This window comes from Phytophthora infestans, genomic scaffold, assembly GCF_000142945.1.
Source record: "Phytophthora infestans T30-4 supercont1.2 genomic scaffold, whole genome shotgun sequence".
Taxonomy (NCBI): Eukaryota; Oomycota; class Peronosporomycetes; order Peronosporales; family Peronosporaceae; genus Phytophthora; species Phytophthora infestans.
The window spans coordinates 435,639-441,761 of record NW_003303757.1 but is presented as its reverse complement, the minus strand read 5'-3'; positions in this window follow the sequence as shown (position 1 = coordinate 441,761).

Here is a 6,123-nt window from a genome sequence, read left to right as displayed (position 1 = left end):
GTTCTACCTAGGCATCGTGCTCCAAAGATTGATGATTTCTGATTTCCCGTATCTGATCTCCTGCGGGCTCAGGTTTGGTCGGTTGACTGTGCTCCATGTTTACCCGTGGTGTTGTTGGAGTATTGTTTCTGTGCACTCTCACCGATACGTGTTCTACCGTGGCTTTGAACGTCCGTGCTCTTCCGTAGCCCGTGCTTTTCAGCATGCTGGGGTGTCTATGTATTTAGTTCCCTTCCGTGGCCCGTACGTTCCTGTCATGTTCTCTCCATCTGTTCTTTTCATGGCTGCGTGCTCTTTCATCTTTCACGCTACTTATAAAACTTCGTGGTTTGCATCGGCTAAGTCTTCTATCATCGTCCATGGCCTTCCATGCTTCGTGTTGCTCTTCTATCCCATCGTGTACATAGTGTAGGTCGGTATTCCTTCGTGTTTCGTGTCCTTGCTTAGACATGTGCATCCGCGCCAGCATAATCACAAACGCTGTTCCCATTTTGTTTGATGTACACAACGTATATTGTTTGATGTACACAACGTATATTGTTGGAAAGTTCACATAATATCTGAAGGTCGCACACTACGCGCGCAAATACAAAGGAAGATGATACTTTTTCCCGGGGGCAGTGTGGGGTAAGCCACAATAGTCATATTTTAAAGCTTTCACATTATTATTAATAGTAGTACAAATGCTATTTATTATTAAACGCTGATATAATTATTATGTGTACTACTACTACAAATGACTGCAAGCAAAAATATGAAATGGCTCGATAATAGTAATATGAAAAATAATATTGTAAGTTAAATTAGTACAGCAGTACTACGAAGCCTAAAACATCATTATATATCCAATAAGTACTAAAGTTCGATTGAGGCCGAAATATAAGTCACCAAAGCCTAAACTTTTTTCAGCAGCTCCTACGACGATATAGTACGTGTGTGCTCATCGGCGCCTTCTACTAATGCTAACTAATGCACACACAGGCAGCGCCCTTTGCGTGGCCTTGCGAACCGCAGCTGAAAATGATAGCAAAATGAATGTTCGTTAAGTACGATGTGTAGTCCACATACAGTAAGTACAGCACATAATGTCTGTTTTAGCCAATGAAGGCCGCCTTCGCTGCGCTCGGCAGCTTTTTAGCGAATCGACGCCGCCTTCGCTGCGCTCGGCAGCCAGTAGAACGCCCGCATTAGCGTGAGTTTTATTAGCCCTACCCTCGGACGGACTTACGGACAGACAACACACTCCACTAGACTAGCGCTCTGGGCGCCCGCTCCGCGGACGCTAGGGAAGGTTGGTTGGTGTAGAGAGGGCCGCCCACCTCCGCTGCGCTGCGGTGGTCTTAGAATTTCATCTCAAAGCGAAGCAACATATAGTACATGTATACTGTGATCTACGTATATTATGCTCCAAAACAGCACCGCACACAGTATCCTTGGTGCTAACATGTTATGGTAGACACGACCAGGGTTTAACGTGATCTGCAAGAAGAGCACCATCTTACCCGGAAAGGTTTTGTCTATAATCTCGTTTGAGCGCATTGCTCCAAAAATGACACGAATCGGAGGCGCGCGTGGTTGCAAAGCTAATATATGCTATACGGAAGACGGGTCAGTATCAATGATGCTACGAATATGCGTAGATCGGTGAGGAATCCCAGTGTAGCTAGAGTAAATACGCCTACTCACACATATTACCCATCTGCACGTCATCGCCGTGAGGCAGTCGACACATATCATCGATTGCGACGGTCGAATAGAGCAATGTTAATCAGCTCCGCGCGCGAAGTATCTTTTAGGATAGGTAGTATTTGCCGATGGTCGCCACAAACATCAATATTATGCTTTGAATTATTCTGCTGAGCTGTTTGTGATGTTACTGAAGGGTATTTCCACTATCTTCCGCATGAATTTATCTAACTTGCATAGCTGGCGTACTTTCTGACTTATTTGTATAGCTACTGACTGACAGAGTGGCATAAATCCTTTCCGACTGACATTGTACTGGGTACGATATGTACGACAAAAGGCCTCGTCCAGATCGGACGAAGAGGCACCACTGCGTGCACATTCTTTTGACCGGCTGCAACATACGAAGATATATGGCTGTAGGCAGAGTATCAGATCGTAGTGATGGTTAGATTCGAATTGAATAATAGTTCATGTACATTAGATGGAGTACTTTCGCTGCCTACTTATCAGCTCGGCGTGCTATTTGATGTGTACGTGCATATAGCGCGAGGTCGTTAATGAGTGTATTGGCCACGCGCTCGTGATACCCAACCTATGCATGGGGTCCCTGTTTTCTTATCGGTACTTTTGCATCGTGGTGCTAGCTTTCTGCGCCTACGCTTCTGATGGATCAGTCTATATGCCCAAGCGCGCCACTAACTGGACGTAGGTCATAACCGCGGTGATATAGGAAAGCTGACCGCGCGTATGTAGGTAGTAGTCAACGCGAAATATGCGCGCGGCGGGTACATCTTATAATCATTCGCGACTCAACCGGACTCTCGTCTCGACCATTATACACAGGAAGCTAAAATACAGTACTTCGTACAGGCACATCGACTTGCGACGACACCTGTATGGTCAACACTACCATAGACGTGCTTGTGTCCATGTAGACAGCAGCATATTCATCGCGCATAGTGCTCACTCAATACTGAAGCTTACATTCGTGAGCGCACATTAGTGAAATATAAACTGTGAGGGTTGGTGGTACAGATAGCATGGGTTCGCGTGTGCCAAGTGAGCAAGTGTATTTTTATCTACGGTAACGCGTATGCAGATAGGGATGGCCAGCTTGCAAGGGTACGCAGTAGATACCATGCGCTAATTATTACATGAAACGCGCTGCGCTCTGTAGGTGCGTCAACACACTTGGCAGCATCATAGACAGTTTTCCGTCTGTGCGGCTCCAAGGCTCGCACTGTAGCCAATATACTAAATACAAAGATAGGTAGAAACATGGAGGTCATAAAGGGTATATTTACCAATTACTTGCTCTTCTGCTGCTTCTTTTGCTCGATGTACTCCGCGTTTCGGGCGGTCAGCTTGCGAGGGCGGCTGCGTCTCTTTTTCTTGTTGGGGTACCAGTCAGGACCCATCGCCTCCTTGACGTTCGCCAGGCTTTCCTGGTGGCGCACTTCGGCCGAATAAGGTGGTGGTGGCTTTTCCTCCCAAAACTCAACCGCTTTTGGGCCGTTCTCGCGGGCAATACAGCGCCACACGATGTCCCGCCCGCTGATTGTACGGAACGCGTAGCCGTACTGCAGCTTCCCACAGCAGACGCAATGCGCCCGGAAATCCGTCGTAGACCACTGCGGGTCCAGCAGAAGCGGGTCAATCTTCGCCTCGCATTGCTTGCACATAGGGCCCACCATTTTGCAAACTGAGAGTATGTTAGCACATTATATTGTTTTAACCAATTACTTGCGTCCAAATATTAGCCAATAGCACGGTACTGTAACGCTGGTATTTATTATTAGGCAGAATATTAAAATGTTATAAAGATTACTATTTTGCTTTGCTAGAATAATATATTATCAGTTTTTTTAATACTTTACATGCAATAAAAGTGACTAAAATCACTATGTACCGTGCGCGCATGCATTCGTCGGGTGCGGTGCACGGGAGCAGATAGTGCAATGACCGTGCAGCCGCGCGCCTTCATTGCACGGTGACAGTGGTGAGTGCCAGGTGAAGTAGAAAATATATATATCACAAAGTCCCTACAAAAAGCGCTGGCCGTGAAGCCTACTTTAATATTAAAAAATACTATCGTCACTACTTTAGAAAGTGTGTGGAAAATAGCATCACAGAGCTCTTACAAATGCGGCCTGTGAAGCTTATATTAATAATATTAATACTATTAATATCGTCTTTACTTTGAAAAGTGACATCTTACAAAATACTGGTCTGTGAAGTCTACATAAATAATATTACATATCTCTATTTGAGAAGTGTGCAGACCTCTTAGAAAATAAAGTGGTTACTGTGCCCGATTTGCAGTACATACGACAGGTTTTGCGTAGCTAAATGTCAATAATCAAGTATCTGCGCACTCGCCTGGCTGTTTGCAGCCAATCGATGTGTTACGTTCTCAGCAGAAATGTTTACCTTACGTCCAATCGCGAGGGCGAGAGGCGGTCTGATCGTGCGACAGATCCAGTCAGTGTCGCAGGTCGGTCGGTATTGCCCAATCAAGGCGCGAGTTAATTGCGTCACGCATTTGGATATATTTGTAATTTTTGCATAGTTAGGTCGAGTCAGAAAGGTAGGCGCGGTCGGTCAGATGGGACGAAACTGTATTAGACAGGCCGACTGTAGCCATGCGAAAAGGCAGGCAAAATCAGCAAGACAGGGAGTGCGACGGACTTATTGACAGACGGACGGACAGGTTACAAGGTTAGGGAGCGGGAAACTAGCGCTCTGGGCGCCCGCTCCGCGGACGCTAGGGCATGGTTGATTGGTGTAGAGAGGGTTGACCACCTCCGCTGCGCTGCGGTGAGCTCAGAAACCCTTACTCAAAGCAAAACTACATTTAGAATATAACATATACTGTGCTCAAGTTATGTTGGGTTGCAACAAACGATGTACACAATATCCTTAGTGTTTACGTGTTCTACATCACCAATTGCCTGTCAGCCTACCTCTTGTATTATTTGAAGTCATTTTTGACAGCTTCACTTATAAAAGGTCTGCGTGACGACTGGCTGTTACAAATAGATACCCGCGTGATGGATGGCTATTGTTGAGCATCATGGTACAGGTAGACGTGACAGTAAACTATTGTGAAGATGAAGTATTCGCCGTTACCACCGGGGCTATAAGTCATCTGCATGATGAACACTGTCTTTCCCTAAATGATTTGTCTTAATTCTCGGCTAAGCGCTTCGCTCCTGAAATGCCACACTTTCAGGTGCGCTTCATTGCAAAGTTACTTTCGGTTATTTAGAAGGTGGATCAGTATTATTGGTGCGCCAACCTCAGCATAAATCGGTGAGGAGATCCCAGATAAGTTTAGCGCTAGTAAATACGACGACCGAAGTGTATTGGGATACAACGAAATGGGTGAATTGAGTGACGTCTACTATTTGTCTAGCCGAGAGGTATTATATACCATATAGCTGATTGCGACGGTCCGTTAGAGCGGGTTTTGTCTGTCTCTGCATGCATATTATTGTTTAGAGCCGCTAGTATCTGCCGAGGGTCGCAGAATATACCAATTTGGCCTCTCCATATGCCTCGCTGAGCTCTTCATAGTATCATGATATCATTGAAGGGCCTGTACGTGATGTTCGCTGACTCGTATCAATTAAATTAATAATAAATTTAATCTCATAACCCTTCTATGATAGGATGAACGCCATTGACTTACTTACCGACTTATTTGCATAGCTAATGATTATCAGAGATCCGTATATCCTTTTTGAGTGACATTTACTGGCTCCGATATGTATGGCGAGCATACGAAGCCACTTGGCTGTAGGCATATTATCAGATCGTAGTGATACGTAGACTTGTATCGAATAGTAGCCCGTGTACGTTACATAAAGTACTTTCGCTGTCTACTTTTCAGTTCGGCGTGCTAATTGATGTGTCAGTGCGTAGCTCATTTCGCAAGGTCTCAAATGGGTGTATATGCTATGCCCTCGGGATAGCCACAACCTATGCATAGGGTCACTGTCGCTTTCATGGTACATTTGCGTCGTCGTGCTGGCTTACTGTGCTTACGCTTCTGATGTATCAGTCTATATGACCAAGCAGGTCATTTACTGGGCACAGGCCATACTGCAGCGATACTGGCAAGCTGACCGCGCGTCTGTCAGCTGTATTCAACGCAGTATCTATGCGCGCGGCGGGTACACCTTATAGCCACCCGCGACTGAACCGAGTTCTTATCTCGACCATTATGGACAGGGCACTAAAGTATAGCACTGCGTACAGACAGTCCAACTTACCACACCCACCGGTATGGTTTGCGCTACCGCACACGTGCTCGTATCTATGTAGACAGCAACATAATCGTCGTGCGTAGTGCTTACTCGATACTGTAGTCTCAATTTGTGAGCGCACATTAATGGAACATACGCTGTGAGCGCTGATGGCACAGATAGCATG